At 42.0% G+C, this 25,199-nt stretch overlaps 1 non-coding gene across 1 annotated transcript; it reads right to left on the bottom strand.

Annotated features, from left to right (window-relative positions):
• Positions 1-7,313: 7,313 nt before the first annotated feature.
• Trnas-cga (transfer RNA serine (anticodon CGA)) lies at positions 7,314-7,387 on the bottom strand. The gene has a single exon. It is a non-coding gene; the product is annotated as a tRNA-Ser (tRNA).
• Positions 7,388-25,199: the final 17,812 nt, after the last annotated feature.

Here is a 25,199-nt window from a genome sequence, read left to right as displayed (position 1 = left end):
AAATGATGATGATGTTTCGTCGAATCGTTCGCGCACGGTTGTACGAGAAAATCCACACTTTATCGCTACCTCGTAGATGTTTTGTCCCATCGCTCGTGCGCCGACTATAACACCACGTCCAAACTCACTCAAATCTTGATAACCTGCCATTGTAGCAGCAGGAACCGATCTGGCAACTGCGCCAGACACTTGTTGTCTTATATAGAAGTTGCCGACCGCAGCGCCGTATTCCGCCTGTTTACATATCTCTGTATTTGAATACGCATGCCTTGGCGCTTCAGTGTACATATATTCGCATTGTTCTACGCAACTAATGTAATTCACGTGTTGTACACGTTATGATATTATTTTGCTACTTTGCTAAAATTGGTATTAGCTTACAATGAGGACTACGCCTCGTATTAAGATCCAGACGCACGTCGCGTGCTGACGCGACGAGACCAGCCGATCCGCCGGTTGCCTCTCCAGTGGCCGCGGGGCGCTGGCTGCACTCTTGCGCAAGGTCTCGCTGCAATTATCTGCAGCGGTGTCCTGCCACGGCGGCTGCGTCATCCAGTCATTACCCCCACTTAGTGCCCAACAAAGTGCAGTTGCAGTTCCTCCTCTGATGCCTATTAGTTAAAGGCACTTCACACTTCGCGAAAGTCACATTGGCGGAGAATGTTGTGAAAGCTTTTTTTTTTTTAGTCTCGTCACTCACAACGCGTCGTTGGCCTATAGAAAGCTCCTGCGTTGTTCAACAGCTTTCCTCTTTCTTCTAGCCATTACCGCTGTGGTATTTTGCATGTCCCCATTCCCGCGGTGCTAGTTTGCATTTCCTGTCGGTCAAACTATTTAGTATTATTGTTATTATTATTTTACTTTACCATGAACCATGGACCTTGCCGTTGGTGGGGAGGCTTGAATGCCTCAGCGATACAGATAGCCGTACCGTAGGTGCAACCACAATGGAGGGGTATCTGTTGAGAGGCCAGACAAACGTGTGGTTCCTGAAGAGGGACAGCAGTCTTTTCAGTAGTTGCAGGGGCAACAGTTTGGATGATTGACTGATCTGGCCTTGTAACACTAACCAAAACGGCCTTGCTGTGCTGGTACTGCGAACGGCTGAAAGCAAGGGGAAACTACAGCCGTAATTTTTCCCGAGGGCATGCAGCTTTACTGTATGATTAAATGATGATGGCGTCCTCTTGGGTAAAATATTCAGGAGGTAAAATAGTCCCCCATTCGGATCTCCGGGAGAAAACTACTCAAAAGGATGTCGTTATCAGGCGAAAGAAAACTGGCGTTCTACGGATCAGAGCGTGGAATGTCAGATCCCTTAATCGGGCAGGTAGGTTAGAAAATTTAAAAAGGGCAATGGATAGGTTAAAGTTAGATATAGTGGGATTTAGTGAAGTTCGGTGGCAGGAGGAACAAGACTTCTGGTCAGGTGACTACAGGGCTATAAACACAAAATCAGATAGGGGTAATGCAGGAGTAGGTTTAATAATGAATAGGAAAATAGGAATGCGGGTAAGCTACTACAAACAGCACAGTGAACGCATTATTGTAGCCAAGATAGACACGAAGCCCACGCCTACCATAGTAGTACAAGTTTATATGCCAACTAGCTCTGCAGATGACGAAGAAATTGATGAAATGTATGATGAAATAAAAGAAATTATTCAGATAGTGAAGGGAGACGAAATTTTAATAGTCATGGGTGACTGGAATTCGTCAGTAGGAAAAGGGAGAGGAGGAAACGTAGTAGGTGAATATGTATTGGGGGTAAGAAACGAAAGAGGAAGCCGCCTGATAGAATTTTGCGCAGAGCACAACTTAATCATAGCTAACACTTGGTTCAAGAATCATAAACGAAGACTGTATACATGGAAGAAGCCTGGAGATACTGACAGGTTTCAGATATATTATATAATGGTAAGACAGAGATTTAGGAACCAGGTTTTAAATTGTAAGACATTTCCAGGGGCAGATGTGGACTCTGACCACAATCTATTGGTTATGAACTGTAGATTAAAACTACAGAAACTGCAAAAAGGTGGGAATTTAAGGAGATGGCACCTGGATAAACTGAAAGAACCAGAGGTTGTACAGAGTTTCAGGGAGAGCATAAGGGAACAATTGACAGGAATGGGGGAAAGAAATACAGTAGAAGAAAAATGGGTAGCTTTGAGGGATGAAGTAGAGAAGGCAGCAGAGGATCAAGTAGGAAAATAGACGAGGGCTAGTAGAAATCCTTCGGTAACAGAAGAAATATTGAATTTAATTGATGAAAGGAGAAAATATAAAAATGCAGTAAATGAAGCAGGCAAAAAGGAATACAAACGTCTCAAAAATGATATCGACAGGAAGTGCAAAATGGCTAAGCAGGGATGGCTAGAGGACAAATGTAAGGATGTAGAGGCTTATCTCACTAGGGGTCGGATAGATACTGCCTACAGGAAAATTAAAGAGACCTTTGGAGAAAAGAGAACCACTTGTATGAATATCAAGAGCTCAGATGGAAACCCAGTTCTAAGCAAAGAAGGGAAAGCAGAAAGGTGGAAGGAGTATATAGAGGGTCTATACAAGGGCGATGTACTTGAAGACAATATTATGGAAATGGAAGAGGATGTAGATGACGATGAAATGGGAGATATGATACTGCATGAAGAGTTCTACAGAGCACTGAAAGACCTGAGTCAAAACAAAGCCCCGGGAGTAGACAACATTCCATTAGAACTACTGACAGCCTTGGGAGAGCCAGCCCTGCCAAAACTCTACCATCTGGTGAGCAAGATGTATGAGACAGGCGAAACACCCTCAGACTTCAAGAAGAATATAATAATTCCAATCCCAAAGAAAGCAGGTGTTGACAGATGTGAAAATTACCGAACTATCAGTTTAATAAGTCACGGCTGCAAAATACTAACGCGAATTCTTTACAGACGAATGGAAAAACTAGTAGAAGCCGACATCGGGGAAGATCAGTTTGGATTCCGTAGAAATATCGGAACACTTGAGGCAATACTGACTCTAATGAAACAAAGACAATGCAAAATGCAACAAACACAATTACAAGAAAGAGCAACAAATTGCCGATGATCTGTGAAAGAAAGAGCGACAAATTAGTAAATGCGTTGCGCCAGATGCAAACTACATTTAAGTAAATAAGAGCAGATATATGACTACTTCTCAGAAGATTCACAAAGAAATACGATCCTGGCAGGGTCGCCAAGTGTAACCTCCCCACAAAAAAATATTAATGAAATAATGAAACATGAACCAGGAACCAAGCGTAAACTCCCCACAAAAATAATAATTAAATCAATTTTTCTAATATTGTAACCTCTGAACAAAATTGGCTCCCATTTGTAATCTGTGTGCAGAAATGCATTCACATTTAATGTAACCTCAAAATTCAATTCGTAAATCCGGAAATAATAATAGAAAAAAAAAACAAATTACTAACCTGGTAAATTTTATGAGGACAGCAGCGCTGCCCTTCGGCCCTGTATTCTGAATAAAAAAACAAAATTCTTACCTCAATAAAAGACTGCAAATATATCTGCTCTTATGTAGAAATTTTTTGACACAGCTTCGTGCAATGCTGGCGTATATATATATATTTTGATTCTTGGAAGGAATGCATAGGAAATATTCTTAAAATTGAAATGAATGCTTTTCTTTTAAAAAAATTACTTTATATTATAAAAATTATTATTGGGGCATTTTTTTGGAACAAATTAAATGACAATTAACATACATTATTAGATATGCGCAACGCTGCTACTTTACCTTCTACAACAATACCCATCCTGCAAAGTCCTGACCAGAGTCCCGAGCAGAGCACAGAGCCGACACGCGCCGACTCCCGCCGACTCGTGCAGACTACTCAAGACTACTGTCGACTGACTACTAACAAGCGCAGACTAGCGACAAGCAACAACTAACGACATACTACTCTCTGGTCAGAGATTCTGTCATGCCTCGCCCATCGCCGGCAACGCATACGTCTTACAGCTAACACCTTTTTATTGGTCTTTTTCACTGACGCACATGTACATTACCATGAGGGGTGATGTACACGTACACACGTGGTTTCCGTTTTCAATTACGGAGTGGAATAGAGTGCGTCCCGACATGTCAGGCCAATAGATGTTCAATGTGGTGGCCATCATTTGCTGCACACAATTGCAATCTCTGGCGTAATGAATGTCGTACACGCCGCAGTACATCTGGTGTAATGTCGCCGCAGGCTGCCACAATACGTTGTTTCATAACCTCTGGGGTTGTAGGCACATCACGGTACACATTCTCCTTTAACGTACCCCACAGAAAGAAGTCCAGAGGTGTAAGTTCAGGAGAATGGGCTGGCCAATTTATGCGTCCTCCACGTCCTATGAAACGCCCGTCGAACATCCTGTCAAGGGTCAGCCTAGTGTTAATTGCGGAATGTGCAGGTGCACCATCATACTGATATCACATACGTCGACGCGTTTCCAGTGGGACATTTTCGAGCAACGTTGGCAGATCATTCTGTAGAAACGCGATGTATGTTGCAGCTGTTTGGGCCCCTGCAATGAAGTGAGGACCAATGAGGTGGTCGCCAATGATTCCACACCATAGATTTACAGTCCACGGTCGCTGTCGCTCTACCTGTCTGAGCCAGCGAGGATTGTCCACGGACCAGTAATGCATGTTCCGTAGATTCACTGCCCCGTGATTTGTGAAACCCGCTTCATCGGTAAACAGGTAGAACTGCAACGCATTCTCTGCTAATGCCCATTGACAGAATTGCACTCGATGATTAAAGTCATCACCATGTAATTGCTGATGTAGCGACACATGAAACGGGTGAAAGCGGTGACGATGCAGTATGCGCATGACACTACTTTGACTCAGTCCACCGGCTCTCGCATTGTGTAATTCTGGCTAGCTATTGTGAACGCTACAAGGCCAGAATCAACAAGTATTAAGTTACAAGATTTAGTTCATACCATGGTCGGCTCATGATGTCCCCCATATCAACACAATCAGTAAATCTAACTCGATATTTTTATCATCAGTCATCCATGCATCCAAGTTGTTAATTATTTCTTTAATACTGTGCTGTGTGCAAGTATGTTATAGAATGAGATTTTCACTCTGCAGAGTTGTGTGCCCTCCCCATCCTCCAACCCCCTTTCCACTCGCTGCTACAGGTACACTTTCAGGTCTGAGTTATTAGAATAGGCTCCCCTCTCACTCTTATCAATTTGATTGACTGCTTAATTAAAATGATCAGTTAGTTAACCTCTCTGGTGGGAAAGTGCCAAGCCCCCCTGCCACGCCCATCCCCCCTGGTGGGAAGTTCAAATTCTCAAAATTTCATAAATGTGCACATCCCCGAACATGTGCAGTGTTAACTTTGCATTCAGGTAACAGTTTACTACAGTCTGGCACTGACCCACATTGTACATTAAAAACATACGAAACCCAAAACTGTTATGAAAATATTTCAGAGACAACGAATGAGCTTTGCACTTAACTATCACAATTATAGAGGCAAGCACTTTCAACACCTCACATCGCAGAGTCAAAGAAATTTGGTGCAGTTCCTTGGAAATTAATCACTTATCACTAAGTTTCAATTCCTATAATGAGATACCATGGACTTAGTAGGACACAGCTTTTTTTTTACGGGCTCATATGACAGAAGAACGATGGAAAAATTTAATGCAGTATCTATGCTTCAAAACGACACCTACAACAAGGAGAATTTGTGTCACAAACAATTTAGCGATTCACTTATCGTATTTTCTGACAGGCTGTTCACTGATTTACAATTGCTTGATATCACGGAATGTTCCACAACATTACTGATCAAAGGGATGAAAATTTACTAAAATAATGACCTTAAAATTTACATTCAGTTCTCCAAAAAGACACACACATATTTCAAAAAATACAGAACTAAAAAAAAAAAAAACCAAGGCGTTACAATGTTAAGTCAAGCAGTTTTCTCGGCCCACACAAGTCCTGTTGATCAAGAGGCAGCGCAACTTGCAACCTCAAAATCCGACCGGCTGTACCCATGTAGTTATCCAGCGCAAATCAGGTATAGAAACCTAACAGATAATTGAGACAATTCTGCGCACGGCGCTAGTAACTGGTTGTATTACCTGGAAAGAAAAAAGGATCTTAAAGTTTAACAAATAATCAAATCATAAATGATCTTTAACGTCTCAACCATGGAACCGAGCACAATATGGCTACGAGCATAATTACACACCCACATGGCAATAAGGGGGCAGAAACGAAGCCCCCCAGTGTTAATAGCAAAAAGATAATCGGTTCATTATTACTGAACACTCATCAAAATCTCAACAAGGAGATAAGAAGATTCTCCCGTCAACCGCAATTCAATTTCGAAACAACGGTAGCAAAGGCCCGCCACGCGGGACGGAAAATCAACAAGATTTGAATGGATGCTCACAGTTGGCAAACAAACTTCGATTACATTAACAGACACTACCAAAAATATAAAGCAATTGGCACGAATTCTTTTCTACCAGAGTTAACAAGTTAACTGGCAAGCATTAGAGCCACTCACAGCAATAAATGCGGTAACTTAAGTCAAAGTCAAGAAAGCCATCACATAGCAGGTGGTTATAATTAAACTTTCCCTATTTAACACGTTATAACACGGAAACTAATTACCGTACGAGGACCAAACTCGATAGTATTAATATCAAGGACATGGGGAAGATAAATAATGCAGAATCAATCCAACTGTAACACTTTTAATGTTCTGCTACGGTACATCATACCATTACTGCTACAAAAGTGGCTCAACATGGCTCCCATCAGTGCCCAGAAGAGTCTGAAAACGCCGGATTTCATTCTGCACAGCAGAACGAAGTATGTCCGAAGGTGCACTAGCTACCTCTCTCGATATGCTCCGCTTCAGATCAGCTCATGTGTGAATGTTTCCCTGGTAAACCCTGTCCTTCAGGCAACTGCATAACCGGAAATCACAGGGAGTGAGAGCAGGCGATCGTGCCGGCCAAGGATTTGGAAACGCTCGGCTGATAATTCGATCGTTTCCATATGTGTTCCGGAGAAGCAGGTGAATTTCACGAGCGATGTGCGGTGAGGCCCCCTCTTGCATGAAACCTGTCGAGTTCAATGCGTCTCTCTCCTGTAGGGCTGGTATGACATGCTGGCGATGGATATCGCAGTAACGCTGGTCATTCACACTGCACGTCTTTGGTCTTTGAGCACCAACCTGCTCACGAAAGAATGTGCCAATGATGAAGGTAGCTGAAACTTCCTGGCAGATTAAAACTGTGTGCACCGACCGAGACTCGAACTCGGGACCTTTGCCTTTCGCGGGCAAGTGCTCTACCATCTGAGCTACCGAAGCACGACTCACGACCGGTCCTCACAGCTTTACTTCTGCCAGTACCTCGTCTCCTACCTTCCAAACTTTACAGAAGCTCTCCCGAGTTCGAGTCTCGGTCGGTGCACACAGTTTTAATCTACCAGGAAGTTTCATATCAGCGCACACTCCGCTGCAGAGTGAAAATCTCATTCTGGAAACATCCCCCAGGCTGTGGCTAAGCCATGTCTCCGCAGAATCCTTTCTTTCAGGAGTGCTAGTTCTGCATGGTTCGCAGGAGAGCTTCTGTAAAGTTTGGAAGGTAGGAGACGAGGTACTGGCAGAAGTAAAGCTGTGAGGACCGGTCGTGAGTCGTGCTTCGGTAGCTCAGATGGTAGAGCACTTGCCCGCGAAAGGCAAAGGTCCCGAGTTCGAGTCTCGGTCGGGCACACAGTTTTAATCTGCCAGGAAGTTTCATATCAGCGCACACTCCGCTGCAGAGTGAAAATCTCATTATGAAGGTAGCTGTTAAGCCACACCAAACGGTGACGCGTTCACCATACAGAGGTACTTCATGCACTCTGACTAGAGGTGCAGATCCCCACACTCGGCAGTTCTGTATGTTCACCTCACCTGTCAGAGAAAAATGAGCTTCGTCTGTCCACAGGATTGTCCAGGGCCAGCCCTCGTCAATCCTTGTGAGAAGGTGGAGAGCGAAGTCAACACGTCGTTGCGCGTCCTGTGACGCAAGCTGCTGTAAGATAAAGATCTTGTACGGATACCATTTGACAATGGTTCGAAGCACCTTCCGCACCGTGGACCAAGGGATTTTCAACTGTCGTGACACAGCACGTGCACTGCTTGACGATCGGGAATTGTGCGGAGCGTTGTCTGCCATAGTAACAGCGACTTCATCAACCACCTGTGGTGCAACCGGTCGTCGACCTCTTCCCGGACCGACGCCCTGTTCTGTTGATACCAACTTCTTCGTCATGCTCCGCACAGCAGTTGGAGAAAGAGCACCCTTCCATAATCCTTTCAGCCGGCGATATTCTCGAAGTGCAGTTGCAGCATTACTGTTGTTTTGATAATAGAGCTTCACCCTGATGTCCTGCTCCTTTTGTCCAAGCTCATGTTGACACGTCAACAAGTGCACTGCGACTGGTCAGGTGTGTGAGACTACGAATCACGCCACCTGGTGGCTATAGTTGGAGCTGGACAGTGGCGCCGTGACGCATTGAAATCGTGCACCCCATACTCTGGATTTTAATGCTGCCAGGTTTTATATTAGTACGGTAATTCGTTTCCGTGATATAACGTGTTCAATAGGAAAGTTTAATTATAACCACCCGGTACAAGGAGGTAAAAACACAGTACGCCTTAATTACAAAAAAAAAAAAAATCGCAAATTTACGCTGCTATAATAAGCAGTTAGTACAAACACGTGCAGGCCTCATGAATTCGCACTCAAAGTACCCACGACCAGGCCTTCAAGCAAGCAGGAAGATTGGGCTGGTATTTTTACAGTTCTACACTGAAGATCCAGAGAAACTGGTATAGGGGTGCATATTCAAATATAGAGATATGTAAACAGTCAGAATACAGGGCTGCGGACGACAACGCCTATATAAGACAACAAGTGTCTGGCGCTGTTGTTAGATCGCTTACTGCTGCTACAATGGCAGGTTATCAAGATTGAAGTGAGTTTGAACGCGGTGTTATAGTCGGCGCCCGAGCGAAGGGATACAGCATCTCCGACGTAGCGATGGAGTGGGGATTTTCCCGTACGATCATTTCACGTGTGTACCGTGAATATTAAGAATCTGATAAAACATCAAATTTTCGACATCGCTGTCGCCGGAAAAAGATCCTACAAGAACGGGACTAACGACGACTGAAGAGAATCGTTCAACGTGCCAGAAGCTCAACACTTTTGCAAATTGCTGCAGACTTCAGTGCTAGGCTATAAACAATTGTCAGCGTGCGAACCATTCAACGAAACATCATCAATTTGGGCTTTCTGAGCCCAAGGGCCAGTCGTGTACCGTTGATGACTGCACGACACAAAGCTTTACGCCTCGCCTGGGCCCGTCAACATCGACATTGGAATGTTGATGACTGGAAACATGTTGTCTGGTCGGACGAGTCTCGTTTAAAACCATATCGAGCTTATGGACGTGTACGGATATGCATACAACTTCATGCATCTTTTGACACTGCATGTCAGCAGGGGACTGTTCAAGCTGGTGGAGGCTCTGTAATGGTATGGGGCGTTTGCAGTTGGAGTGATATGGGACCCCTGATACGTCTAGAAACAACTCTCCTAGGTGACACTTACATAAGCATCCTGTCCGATAACCTGCATCCATTCATGTCCATTGTGCATTTCAGCAATTCCAGCAGGACAATGCGACACCACACACGCCCAGAATTGTTACAGATTGACTCCAGTAACACTCTTCTGAGTCTAAACACTTCCGCTGGTCATCAAACTCCCCAGACATGATCGTTGTTGAGCATATCTGGGATGTCTTGCAATGTCCTGTTCAGAAGAGATCTCCACTCCCTCGTACTCCTATGGATTTATGGACAGCCCTGCATGATTCATGGCGTCAATTCCCTCGAGCACTACTTCAGACGTTAGTGGAGTCCATGCCACGTCGTGTTGCGGCACTTCTGCATGCTCGCGGGGACGCTACACGATATTAGGAAGGTGTACCAGTTTCTTTGGCTCTTCAGTGTAATAGCCGTGAAGCCAGGTAAGGCGCATAAGCAGACGGTGATTCACTGGGAAAGACAATAGACATGTTGCGAACCTTACGTTGTCCCCAAATTCGCCCAGCAGAAGTAAGGTACCTCACCATAGTTGTAATACGGGACGCTTCCCTCTAAACCGAGGCGCCGCAACCACGGACTTCCACAATAGGAATAGCTTCGGCTCCCTCGTGTCGCTCGGAGCCGCCAGGTTGAAAACTTATTCTTGGACACGCGGCCCCAAGCGGAATACCGAAGTCCAGTCGTCCAGAAAACTTTTGTGGTATAACTACAATGAGACAGCCTTTTCCCTAGTACAATAATACGTTACATTATAGTACTTTCTTGATCACGGTAAGGTACGTAATAACTACGATATCTATACGCAAGGCATTTCACTTTTGTTTATGATGAGGTAAGTACATTGACTTCAGCAGAACTTTGCTTACAGAGGACGATAACTACGACACTTCCACAGAATTATCTTACAGCAAGACCCACATTTAGCGCTACAGGACACGCATTTGAGTGATTAATTTTGTACTTAAAACATCTATTTTTAAAGATTTTTGAATTACAAAGATACAAAGGTTTTCCGTGATACATTTCATTCCATTGCTGTAATCTGTAACACCTGAGGGTATAATTACATTAATCCTCAGGGGGGTACACGCTAACTTTGTGTACCATGTGTGTGGCAAGCACAAGGAGCCCTAGCTAATATGGTATTTGCTTATACAACTTTACACATCGGTACCATATTTCTCTAACACAGAATTACACAGCTATGTGATCATTTAACTGAGAGAGACAAATATTTATTTTACTACAGCAGTGACAGATGTTTACGTAATTACACAGTAGGATAACTGCACACTTATGAAATTGTATTTTGTCTGTACTTTGAGAAATGTTCATATTTTTTCGGAACCGAAGTGATACTGTGAGAGCTTTGAATGATGTATTTGGTATGGGATCATGATTTTTAAAGTACGTTTGAGGTAGATGACACTTTTGACATGAGCAGAGAATCTTTTTTAGGTTTTGAAATTACTGGAGAAAGCTACGACGATTTTGAGATTTCGCTGAGGTTTTATGATGTTATGATGACGATGTGTATTACGCTGTTGCGGTATGTTTATGATCAATAAGCTGATGCTATATGAGGAATTTGATTATGCTACATATTTATTATGATGAAATATTGAAGAAGTGTCTACGAATATGTATATGTGTAATAAAGCAAGGAATAATGAGTAGTGGTTAGAGACTCTGGTTTGTGAAAAAGGCTGTTGGAAAACGAGAATCGTACTTTAAGAGTTATGAAATGTGTGTATATGCGTGAATGTATCACTATGCTGGCCAAAATTTTTTGGACACTGTTATATTTACAGGATTTTGTTTCTACAGATTTGCAAAGCAAATTCTCGACCTGTGAAAATTTTATATGAGACTGTCACTGTAGTGAAAACTGGTGTCGTAAATATTTCGGTAAGAAAGTTAAGTGACCACCTTCATGTAATGCGTCTTGGGCACCCAGCTGCGCGACAGTCGCCTGGAAAAAAGCATTAGTGTCTGCCTTTCAGAGGCACAGGTGGAGAAAAAAAAAGGCCATTATCCTCGCTATTTACATTCCTTTGTAGAAAGCATCGCAAATACGACACGCTCAAACTTGAAACATATGATTACACTGTGAAGCTCTTAATTTATGATATTTACTAAAATGCCTAATGAAATGATAAGAAACATTTCCACAGCTATTGTCTTTCTAGTTGAGAGATTGCTCAATTTGTTTAATATCTAGTTTCTAGCTCCACTGCAGCATTGGTTAAAGTAAAATTTAATAGATGCACTAATATAAATATTTTCTGTCTACAGATCCAGTAAATAATAATTTTATGATACACTTCAAAAAAAAATGAGGGAGCACAAAAAGACATTTCCCTTCACAGGAACTGCATATGTAATTTTCTTTTCAACTACTTGGTGATATTTCTCGTAGAATAAGTTGTGGTGCATCACTATAATTACATAGAACATTAAGATGTGAATATACATTTCCCTTATCTGCATTGTTGTCTTTAGTGTAATATTTTTTCTGCTTGAGCTTTGTCATGTTTAGGTATAAGTTATAGCATTTGCTGTTGCCGTTTGCCAGGCATAGTGTTACTGAATTTGACTTGGTATTACTCTGTTAAGCCAGTTTTACTACTGATTTATTTTTCTTGTTGCTGCACATTGGCTCATATTAGTTGTAATGTTGCATTTGCTTGGTAATTTAGATTTACTGTAGCTTGCTTTGCCAATTTGCACTTTTTTGTCATTGCTGTTTGTGTTAATTGTTTTGTACTGCTGCATTGCCTCATCCCTTAGTATATATGTCTGAGCCCAGTAGATTTAAGCTAGCTTAAGATGAGGTAGACTATAAAAGAAACTGACTATGGAGAATAGGGAAAGAATGCATTGAGAAGTTATAAGAAAAAGATTTGGGCCAAAATGAGTATTGTACAATGAGAAATAATTATTTTGAAAGAAATATGAATAGAATACAGAAAGGAGGTATAGATAGGACTTTTTGGGAATAATAATGAAAGAAGGGAGATCTCCAAGAAGTAAAGAAAGTTTTGTTTGCAAAATACTGCAGTAAAACAAACCCTGTCCTTTCCTTGTGTTATCCCACTATGTGTTTGTGTACCCTTGTATATTTGTGTTTTTCCTGTCTTTATGTGTTCAGCTGATACGAGTTATGTTGTAGAATTTTTCTAATAATATGTTATTTTCTTTGTAAAGATGTTTATAGACATTATTAATTCTGTTCTGTTTCAATGCTCATGTGTGAAATTAATGTTTCGAAAACTATTCTCATTATTTTATAAATTTACTTATGTCATAATTCCTGTAACACTGATGTATATCTTTATTTCTATTCTTTTTTAAAGCCTGTGTTACTACAAATGTTATCTGTACTGTTATGTTCTTTAATGATGTATTTTGTACCTTTGTAATTGTATTCTTATGTTGTAAATTTATAATTGTGTAGACACCAGTTCTTCAAATTAAGTATTATTTCACTGCACACGTTTCTGTTGGTCGTAGTATATGCACAATATGTGCAACAAAAAGAGGACTGTTAGTGCTTGCACATGTGTTAATAATTCAGTAAGGGACTGGTTAACAGCATTGCTGGTTCTAAGGTCAACTCCAAAATCTTCGTGAGTGCACAAGTGATGGTTTATGGACTTGCTATATTGTCCGCAAGACTCTTCGATGGTGATTGTGCTCCTGCACAGTCGCAACAGATGGCTGCTGGCCGTCTCTACGAGGACTATGGTGGGTCTGCATCTTTGGTGGCCCACCAATACCATTATTTCTACATGGACTACAGTGGGTCTGCATCTTTGATGGCCCACCAATACCATTATCTCTACAAGGACTGCAGTGGGTCTGCACCTCTGGTGGCCCACCAATACCGTTATCTCTACCAGGACTACAGTGGTCTGTTCTGTGATGACCTACCTACCAATATTCTTCAAAACTTCGACCGACTCTGCGGTGGGTTTGCTCTATTGTGGCCCATTACCTGTTTGCACGTCAAGAGTCAGCACTGTCTTTCCGTTGGAAGGACAAGACTACTTCTTCAAGACTGCATGGAAATCCACTACTTCCGTGTGCATTTTCTTTTACTGCTCAGACTTTGAGAAAAACACTGCAATTTTACTGTGATGAACGATCAGGACTGTCTTTATGAACTGTGAGAAAATTTTAGCTTTTGACCAACATTGTATCAATAAGTGTGTGTATGTGATTGCTTTGTTATTGTAATTGTGAAAATTTTTTTAACAAATATGTATTGGCCAGTGCCCAAAACAATTTGTAAATTTTTTTGTGGGGAGCATGGGGGCTATGTAAGTAGGCTGTTTAGGTTTCTTATTGGTAACTCCACGTAGCGTTCTGTATGAAAATCACTGGCTGTGCTGTGTGCGTTCTGTGGCTAGTTTGCATTGTTGTCTGCCATTGTAGTGTTGGGCAGCTGGATGTTAACAGCGCGTAGCGTTGCTCAGTTGGAGGTGAGTCGCCAGCAGTGGTGGATGTGGGGATGTGAGATGGCGCATTTTTGAGAGCGGATGATCTGGACGTGTGTCCATCAGAAACAGTACATTTGCAAGAATGGATGTCATGAACTGCTATAGATATAGTATCATTTTTGAACACTATTAAGGTAAATAGATTGTTTGTTCTCTATCAAAATCTTTCATTTGCTAACGATGCCTATCAGTAGTTAGTGCCTTCCGTAGTTTGAATCTTTTATTTAGCTGGCAGTAGTGGCGCTCGCTGTATTGCAGTAGTTCGAGTAACGAAGATTTTTGTGAGGTAAGTGATTTGTGAAAGGTATAGGTTAATGTTAGTCAGGGCCATTCTTTTGTAGGGATTATTGAAAGTCAGATTACGTTGTGCTAAAAAAATATTGTGTGTCAGTTTAAGAACAGTCATGTATAATTTTTCTAAGGGGACGTTTCAATATAACAACGCACTTGCAGGAAAAATAAATTGTATCAAATAAAAATAAATATGTAAAAACCCTACGGCTGAAAAGGGACGCCAGCATGCCTTCAAACAGCCAGCCTTCCGCCTTCAGAGGAGGGAATGAAAAGTGCAACAAAAAAAAAAAAGAAAAAGAAAAAAGCTCAGTTCGTCTGCGCACCTGAAAAGATGGCGACACGTCTGATCGCCGAAATATTGTACCCGTTGGACACTATGGACTGGCAGTACATCTGTGGACTGTTCGAATAAAGCATATACTTATGGGAGGAAAAAAATCAGAACAGCAGCAGAAATCAACTCTGTACCCATGTCAGCTCCCTGTTACAGATCTCTACACGGTAGAGTGGAATTCAAACGAACATGAAGAACTGCACCAGAGTTTGAGTTTCCATCAAGTGCATCGCTACATGAGTCTGCAGACAAGCTCTCTGATGTGCCATAGCAGTACACGGATTTGTTTCCAGACTTCGAGTGCCCAATTTGCATCACTTGCGGAGGCTCATCTGGGTACGAGAGGAGTGTTACTATACTTTTCATGATCTTCATGTCCAAAATGCATGTGTGTAGACCAAAGAGGGGAATTCTTACAATTTTGTAGTAGGCTGGTGTCTGGACACGCAAATATCCTCGTATAAAATCAAACAAACCATGGGTATGCCAGTAATATGAATATATACATATGGAAAACTATCGAAAAAATATGAAAAAATGACATAAAATCGGTAAAAATCGAAGACAACCTTGTACAATTATAACAAACTGACCTGACATACGTAAAATTTATGGAAATACGACGAAATATATAAAATCGCGAAAAACTTGCAAAATTACGTAATTTGACTGAGAATACATAATATTAGAGGAAAGTAGCATGAAATGCGGGGAATTGAGGTGTGTTCCGGGTACCCGGTCACTGAAGACCGAGAGAAGCTTAAAAATTATACTCTGTGTGCACTCAGTTTGAACAATCCCCCTTCTTCTATAAACTACCTGGGTTTTCGTAACACATACTTAAAAAAAGGCCATATAAGTATTGCACAGAGGCGCTATATTAAAGCAGGCGAAACATATGTATCTCAATCCATAACTGTGTTCTCACACATGAAATCTAATATATACATTACCGAATTACATGTGGTTCTCACAAGCAATATTATTCGTTAAGTATTAAGGAGAAAAATCTATGCGTTTATCAGCGCCATTCCCTAGCATGTCCTGCAGGAGATGCCACATATATCACCCTTAATAGTATGAGGAGGGTGTACTCGAGAGACATAGGGTTAGGACGAAATTGCTGTATTATCCTACACATGAGAAAAAACTACTTAACATCACACCAGGACTTCATTGTGCAAGAGGAATGCTACCAGAGCTGTGTCGATGCTACTGTAAACAGAAATTAACTGTTCCATCTTCTTTGGCTACTGATCGTGATGCTTACTCCCTCATAAGAAGTTGGTGCTTCTTCGTGCGCATTGTCGTGCAGCAGGGTGTGGGCAGTGATTCAATGTATCAACTATCGAAATATTCATGTCGTTTTCTCCTGGATTTATTACCTAGTGAACCATCAAAACCGTTACTACTAATAATAATAAGCACGACTGACACGGTAAGTGTTATTGGGGGTATGCACGTTTCCAACTTAAAGAGATGTATAAAACCCAATAATTTCCTAAGAGACAGAACAGCAGTCGCCTGACTTCATTCTGGTTGGTTAATAAGCAGCTCGAGCGGCGGATATACGCCGACGATGCCTTCCTATGACACCAGAACAGTGTAGAAGGAAATATTTTTGTCATTTTAATGTTTGTCACCGTAGTGATTGAGGTAGAAAACTTGCAGGGTGGTTGTATGTCTGGTGTTGGACAAATATGTCCTGCATTAAAGTGTTGAGAGCGCTGCATTTCCGAATGACTAATACTTCAGAAACCATATGGCTTCAACAACATAACATTTTTAGGTGCAGAAACGTGTAGCCATGGGAGTGTGTGTTTATGCTCTACGATCATTCCTCTTATGCTGGTACCATCTTGGCAGTGACTCCAGACACTAGAATAATACTTCAGAATTAATATAACAGTTGATTTATATGAAATGCTTCACTCTTTATCCGTCTGGAACTCCATCATGTGTAAATCATACATTGCTTCTTAACCAACTATTACATCACCGCAACATTCTCTTGTCTACTACACAACTATTAGGGGTGCTACCCTCCTCGACATGCAAGCGTCTGGAGAGATCTTGTGTACTCGGATGGGTGCCACGGGTAATATTGGTGCGGAACGGTGTTTGCTAAACAGCAGTTACGAACACAGCTCACTCTGTTCCTTCATGAGACGTGGAACGCAGTGGGTATAGTTTCCTCATACTTCTGATCAGTTGGAGATTAAATTGGCCACCGTGTTGCAGGAAGGATTGCTCAAAGACAACGTGAGGGATCCATAAGTCTCTGACTTTATCCTATGAATGCGAGAATACTCTGTAACTCCCATCCATACAGAGAAAGATGGCCAGTCATAATTGTAAATTCTGCACTATGACCGATGTGCTAAAACTGTGTAGATAACCTAACTGCATCGGTATAGGACGCTGTCTGGTATACTTTGGTGTACATGACCAGATTGATGTAACGCACAGTCATCTATCTGCATTCACAATCTAGTATATCGTTACTTGTTTTGCAAATCAAACTGCATTTTCCTGCTGCAGGTTACTCTATTTATCCCCTACGCGTTTCGCCTTCCTCTGTTCTAAGGCATCAGTGGGATCTATAACGATACAGTTTTGTTAGTTATAGATTATCAAACAGTTCACTTCGCAATTTTTTTCTAAAAATAGTGATTACTTACGATTTGCTGATCTGCGTCTCCTCACATCTGGTCTGGAAACGCAGATCAGCAAATCGTAAGTAATCACTATTTTTAGAAAAAAATCGCGAAGTGAACTGTTTGATAATCTATAACTAACAAAACTGTATCGTTATAGACCCCACTGATGCCTTAGAACAGGAGAAGGCGAAACGCGTAGGAGATAAATAAAATAACTAGCAGCAGGAAAAGGCAGTTTGATTTGCAAAACAAGTATTTATATGCTTGCTGCGGAGGATGGCCACACAAACTAACTTGCTAGTATATCGTACTTGCAAAGTAGTGGAGGGGTGACTTAGTGATGATACAGAAAGTGGGAAGCATTCTGCTGTGTCATTGGCTTCATGGAACAATTGGTAAATGGAAATGCCGTGTGGCTAGGGCCTCCCGTCAGGTAGACCGTTCGCCTGGTGCAAGTCTTTCGAGTTGACGCCACTTCGGCGACTTGCGTGTCGATGGGGATGAAATGATGATGATAAGGACAACACAACACCCAGTCTCTGAGCGGAGAAAATCTCCGACCCAGCCGGGAATCGAACCCGGGCCGTTAGGTATGACATTCCGTCGCACTGACCACTCCGCTACCAGGGGCGGACGGAACAATTGGTAAAATTGCTAAAATTGATCATGCTATCAATTGCATTGCTTATTACAGTACATCGTCCCATATTAATGGTGTCTTTCACACCTCGTCCATCCATTGGTACTCTGCTGATTACCACATAATGACTGACTGACACCACTTGGTTGGGTGAAGGTCACGGTTAAAGCAGGCTCAGACATGGTAATTGGATGTCTCTATAGGCTCCCTGGCTCAGCAGCTGTTGGGCTGAGCACCTGAAGGATAATTTGGAAAATATTTCGAGTAGATTTCCCCACCATGTTATAGTTCTGGGTGGAGATTTTAATTTGCCGGATATAGACTGGGAGACTTAAACGTTCATAACGGGTGGCAGGGACAAAGAATCCAATGAAATTTTTTAAGTGCTTTATCTGAAACCTACCTTGAGCAGTTAAACAGAGAACCGACTCGTCGCGATAACATATTAGACCTTCTGGTGACAAACAGACCCGAACTATTTGAAACAGTTAACGCAGAACAGGGAATCGGCGATCATAAAGCGGTTACTGCATCGGTGATTTCAGCCGTAAATAGAAATATTAAAAAAGGTAGGAAGATTTTTCTGTTTAGCAAAAGTGACAAAAAGCAGATTACAGAGTACCTGACGGCTCAACACAAAAGTTTTGTCTCAAGTACAGATAGTGTTGAGGATCAGTGGACAAAGTTCAAAACCATCGTACAATATGCGTTAGATAAGCATGTGCCAAGCAAGATCGTAAGAGATGGAAAAGAGCCACCGTGGCACAACAACCGAGTTAGAAAACTGCTGCGGAAGCAAAGAAAACTTCACAGCAAACATAAACATAGCCAAAGCCTTGCAGACAAACAAAAATTACGCGAAGCGAAATGTAGTGTGAGGAGGGCTACGCGAGAGGCGTTCAATGAATTCTAAAGTAAAGTTCTATGTACTGACTTGGCAGAAAATCCTAAGAAATTTTGGTCTTATGTCAAAGCGGTAGGTGGGTCAAAACAAAATGTCCAGACACTCTGTGACCAAAATGGTACTGAAACAGAGGATGACAGACTAAAGGCCGAAATACTAAATGTCTTTTTCCGAAGCTGTTTCACAGAGGAAGACTGCACTGTAGTTCCTTCTCTAGATTGTCGCACAGATGACAAAATGGTAGATATCGAAAGAGACGACAGAGGGATAGAGAAACAATTAAAATCGCCCAAAAGAGGAAAGGCCGCTGAGCCTGATGGGATACCAGTTCGATTTTACACAGAGTACGCGAAGGAACTTGCCCCCCTTCTTGCAGCGGTGTACCGTAGGTCTCTAGAACAGCGTAGCGTTCCAAAGGATTGGAAAAGGGCACAGGTCATCCCCGTTTTCAAGAAGGGACGTCGAACAGATGTGCAGAACTATAGACCTATATCTCTAACGTCGATCAGTTGTAGAATTTTGGAACACGTATTATGTTCGAGTATAATGACTTTTCTGGAGACTAGAAATCTACTCTGTAGGAATCAGCATGGGTTTCGAAAAATACGGTCGTGTGAAACCCAGCTCGCGCTATTTGTCCACGAGACCGCCATAGACACGGGTTCACAGGTAGATGCCGTGTTTCTTGACTTCCGCAAGGCGTTCGATACAGTTCCCCACAGTCGTTTAATGAACAAAGTAAGAGCATATGGACTATCACACCAACTGTGTGATTGGATTGAAGAGTTCCTAGATAACAGAACGCAGCATGGCATTCTCAATGGAGAGAAGTCTTCCGAAGTAAGAGTGATTTCAGGTGTGCCGCAGGGGAGTGTCGTAGGACCGTTGCTATTCACAATATACATAAATGACCTGGTGGATGACATCGGAAGTTCACTGAGGCTTTTTGTGGATGATGCTGTGGTGTATCGCGAGGTTATAACAATGGAAAATTGTACTGAAATGCAGGAGGATCTGCAGCGAATTGACGCATGGTGCAGGGAATGGCAAGTGAATCTCAATCTAGACAAGTGTAATGTGCTGCGAATACATAGAAAGATAGATCCCTTATCATTTAGCTACAAAATAGCAGGTCAGCAACTGGAAGCAGTTAATTCCATAAATTATCTGGGAGTACGCATTAGGAGTGATTTAAAATGGAATGATCATATAAAGTTGGTCGTCGGTAAAGCAGATGCCAGACTGAGATTCATTGGAAGAATTCTAAGGAAATGCAATCCGAAAACAAAGGAAGTAGGTTACATTACACTTGATCGACCACTGGAATACTGCTCACCGGTGTGGGATCCGTACCAGATAGGGTTGATAGAAGAGATAGAGAAGACCCAGCGCACTTTTTTACAGGATCATTTAGTAATCGCGAAAGCGTTACGGAGATGATAGAGAAACTCCAGTGGAAGGCTCTGCAGGAGAGACACTCAGTAGCTCGGTACGGGCTTTTGTTGAAGTTTCGAGAACATACCTTCACCGAAGAGTCAAGCAGTATATTGCTCCCTCCTACGTATATCTCGCGAAGAGACCATAATTAGAGAGATTAGAGCCCACACAGAAGCATACCGACAATCCTTCTTTCCACGAACAATACGAGACTGGAATAGAAGGGAGAACCGATAGAGGTACTCAAGGTACCCTCCGCCACACACCGTCAGGTGGCTTGCGGAGTATGGATGTAGATGTAGATGTAGATGGAGAGAGCCTTGGCGGAACACTGGACATATGCTACTTGTCACTATGGAGCACAGGATTAAATGTAGAGGTCATCACCTTCAGACAGTTGTTTGGAAGCGTTCCTCAATGCTGCAGACTCACCCTATTTCTGTATTTTATGATGACCTCCACATTTTTTTCACTAATGAGATAACAGTGCCTCTTTTTATTTCTACTACCCACACATGTTGTGAATAGCATCTTCCAGCGATGGTCAGCACTGGAACAGTAATCATGCACATGACTGTAGAATGAGGAAATAATGCTCCTCAAAATAAAACACTGACACATCTGCTACACTGTCACTGGGGAAGATGAGATTAACTGTGTAGGTTATCACCTTTGGATAGCTCTTCAGAAATGCTCTACAATGTTGTAAACTCTTCCAGTTTCCATGCATTGCAATGTCTTCTTCATTTTTGTCAATGAGAAACATTGCCTCAATGTTTTATTTCTACCATCCTGTGTGTTGTGGGAGCAGCATGGTTTACACAAAGACGATATTCAGCTTTCTGTGAGAGCCGATGGATCGAAATGTGTTAATGTCAGATTAGCACCTGACACATGGTAGAAAAACAAAGTGTATGGTGGTGAACAAAGCTGTAGCCATACATTTCTTCGATGTGTTACAGCTGAAAAAACAATATAATAAATTGCTTATGAAAGAACAACACAGGAACCCACTCTCGGGATTGGTAGTCTGTTGGATATGGTCTTTCTCAAGTACAGGTGACAAAACTTTACAAAAGTCTGTGCAAGCGACTTCGACCACTGGCCACGTGCTCCAATGGAGTGATGCATGTGTATGTAATATGCACGTTGTCAACACTCAGACGGTATTTGTTTTTCGATATATCGGAAGTGAGATAGCTCTGAGCTCTATGGGACTTAACATCTTACTTAACATCTCAGGTCATCAGTCCCCTAGAACTTACAACTTCTTAAACCTAAGTAACCTAAGGACATCACACACATCCATGCCCGAGGCAGGATTCGAACCTGCGACCGTAGCGGTCGAGCGGTTCCAGACTGAAGCGCCTAGAACCGCTCGGCCACACCGGCCGGCTAGAAAAGAGAGATGCGGTAAAATCTTATAGACCTTCTATTACAAGGAGTGGTATAACTGGTTAAAGTCTGATGCAGATGGTTTGCAGTTTTTTATCTACTCTAGATGTTACAAAATAACGACGAGGAATGCTCTCAAATGTACAAAATGGCTATATAGATGCTGATCTGTATCGGTATTTCATACATCTGAAATGAATGTAATGCCCTCATACATGACAATTTGTAATTTGAACACACAGAATGCTTTCAAAACTACATCAATTTTGCTCATAAAACTAGTAGAAATCAGCTATGTCTATTCTCGTGGAATCATGCTTGTTTTTATTATTATCGTCATGACAGCGCATTAAAAAAAGGTGTTACTGCAAGTACTTCATAATCTCTAATTATAAAGTAGACACCACTTGAATTATAGCTCGTTGTGCAACCTAGAAATGATATTGTTCCCTACATATGTGTAGACTGCGTGTAATAAGCTGTTCTGTGATGATCAAATTGCTTACGAAAGTAGAATGCAAGAATCTGCTGCTATTGTGAATGATTATCTGCTGGATGACAAAACCTTACACATTGGTCGCTAGAGGCGAGTTATGGAGCAAAAAATGTCAGATGTCATCTTGTTTTTGATGTATTGGGGGAATCTTATGGGGTTCTCTAATAGGTGCTGTTAGGAAGTTCTATTACAAGACAGGCTCTCACGACTTTTTTTCGTGCATGCCAGCATGATATAGCATTGCACTGGTAAAATGGGACTTGTCGTAGTGTACAAAAAACAACAATGTCCTCTTGAATTATAGCTTGTTGTTGTCAAATGTCAAATGATCGTGTTTTTTCTAACATGTGAGCAAATGGCGTGAAACAGGCTGTTCTGAGATGTTATTTCACATGTCTGAATTGTCTGTAATACACATGTGCATGACAATTTATTTACTGATACTGATTTGAAAGTGAGGGACGCTCTCAAGCCATGTAATTTGTCCATCAAGAAATTGCTTAATATAGATGTTTTTTCTTCAGAGTTTAAATTCTAGCTTTTTCTTTACTCCAGTGACAGTTTCGAAATAATAAGGACATTCTGCATGATTGTCAGTTTTTGCAGCAAAATAATGGAAGCTTTTTTTTTATTTTACATAGATGTATAGGAGACGTGCAGTTTGGTCATCTGTAATCGAAGATGGTGCTATATTTTTTTCACTTTGTTGGATATCGCAAAATAACAGAGAGAGAGAGGCGTGAATTGCATCCTGCAGTCAAACGTAAAAACTGAACAGAATTTGCTCATAAAACTAAATGAAAATGGACTGTGTCTATTTTCATGGAAACAGGACATTTATTAACGTCACCAGTGTGTTTTCCTTATAGTATTATGACGTTCTTAGATAATACAAATCTCCTTCATCATAACCAACATGGATTCCGCAAACAGAGATCATGTGAAACTCAGCTCGCCCTATTTGTCCAAGAAATTCACAGTGCCGTAGACACTGGCGAGCAGATTGATGCAGTATTCCTGGACTTCAGGAAGGCATTTGATACGGTTCCGCACTTACGTTTAGTGAAAAAAATACGAGCTTACGGAATATCGGACCAGGTTTGTGATTGGATTCAGGATTTCCTAGAAGAAAGAACACAACATGTCATTCTTAACGGTTCAAAATCTGCAGATGTAGAGGTAATTTCGGGAGTACCGCAAGGAAGCGTGATAGGACCTTTATTGTTTACAATATACATAAATGACTTAGTTGACAACATCGGTAGCTCCGTGAGGCTATTTGCAGATGACACGGTTGTCTACAAGAAAGTAGCAACATCAGAAGACTCGTACGTACTCCAGGAAGACCTGCAGAGGATTAATGAATGGTGCGACAGCTGGCAGCTTTCCCTAAACGTAGATAAATGTAATATAATGCGCATACATAGGGGCAGAAATCCATTCCAGTACGATTATGCCATAGGTGGTAAATCATTGGAAGCGGTAACGACCGTAAAATACTTAGGAGTTACTATGCGGAGCGATCTGAAGTGGAATGATCACATAAAACAAATAGTGGGAAAAGCAGGCGCCAGGTTGAGATTCATAGGAAGAATTCTAAGAAAATGTGACTCATCGACGAAAGAAGTAGCTTACAAAACGCTTGTTCGTCCGATTCTTGAGTATTGCTCATCAGTATGGGACCCTTACCAGGTTGGATTAATAGAAGAGATAAACATGATCCAGCGAAAAGCAGCGCGATTCGTCATGGGGACATTTAGTCAGCGCGAGAGCGTTACGGAGATGCTGAACAAGCTCCAGTGGCGGACACTTCAAGAAAGGCGTTACGCAATACGGAGAGGTTTATTATCGAAATTACGAGAGAGCACATTCCGGGAAGAGATGGGCAACATACTACTACCGCCCACATATATCTCGCGTAATGATCACAACGAAAAGATCCGAGAAATTAGAGCAAATACGGAGACTTACAAGCAGTCGTTCTTCCCACGCACAATTCGTGAATGGAACAGGGAAGGGGGGATCAGATAGTGGTACAATAAGTACCCTCCGCCACACACCGTAAGGTGGCTCGCGGAGTATAGATGTAGATGTAGATGTAGATTGACGTTAAATAAAAGTGTTCTCCATCACAGAACGGGAAGTGCTTGCAGAGGCGTGCTTAACTAACAAGTGAGTTGTACTTGGGTTGTCCGTTATTTATCTCGCTTTTTCTGTAGGCATTATGATGGTCTTTTGTGTTAGCGAAGACCCAGCCACGAGCTCCACCGCGGAGGCTGCTCCAACTGCAGCTGGTCAAAGATTCTGCTCCCAGATACGGCAGGGGCTGCAGCCAGCAAAGGTGGTTGCAGCTGACTTCGAAAAAGCGTGTATCCCCCACCATAGGTGGAGGGAGAGGGAGGGATGAGGGGAGGTAAGAGTAGCTCCAATTTCACTGGTTCCTGACTCCACACTGAGGGAACGCATGTTCAACTGCTGCCCCTCTCTCCTGGTGCAATCTTTTGGGACGACGATTTTCCCCAGTTCCCAGTACATGTGTTGCAATATGACCCATTGATTATGAGTGCTGGCTCTTTAACGACAATTTCGATGTGTAATTGGAACAGTGAAGTGTTTTCCATCAGTTGTGGTACGGTGTATTGGCTTCGATTACCTGGGTTACAGGATGATTGTGGAGCAATGCAAGGGGAGGCAGTTGTAGCGAAATCTGACGCCAAAAGGCGATAGATACAGTCCTCAGCTGTATGATTGAAGGTAACACACTCATTAAACCCCTCTCTGTCCAACACCAGCATCTCATCAGTTGAACACAGTTCCTCCCAAAAAATAAAAAATAAAAAAAATAAATAAAATTAAAT

Source organism: Schistocerca nitens, chromosome 1, assembly GCF_023898315.1.
Source record: "Schistocerca nitens isolate TAMUIC-IGC-003100 chromosome 1, iqSchNite1.1, whole genome shotgun sequence".
Classification (NCBI taxonomy): Eukaryota; Metazoa; Arthropoda; class Insecta; order Orthoptera; family Acrididae; genus Schistocerca; species Schistocerca nitens.
The sequence above is the reverse complement of the archived record's forward strand: the minus strand, read 5'-3'. Positions and strand labels throughout refer to the sequence as shown.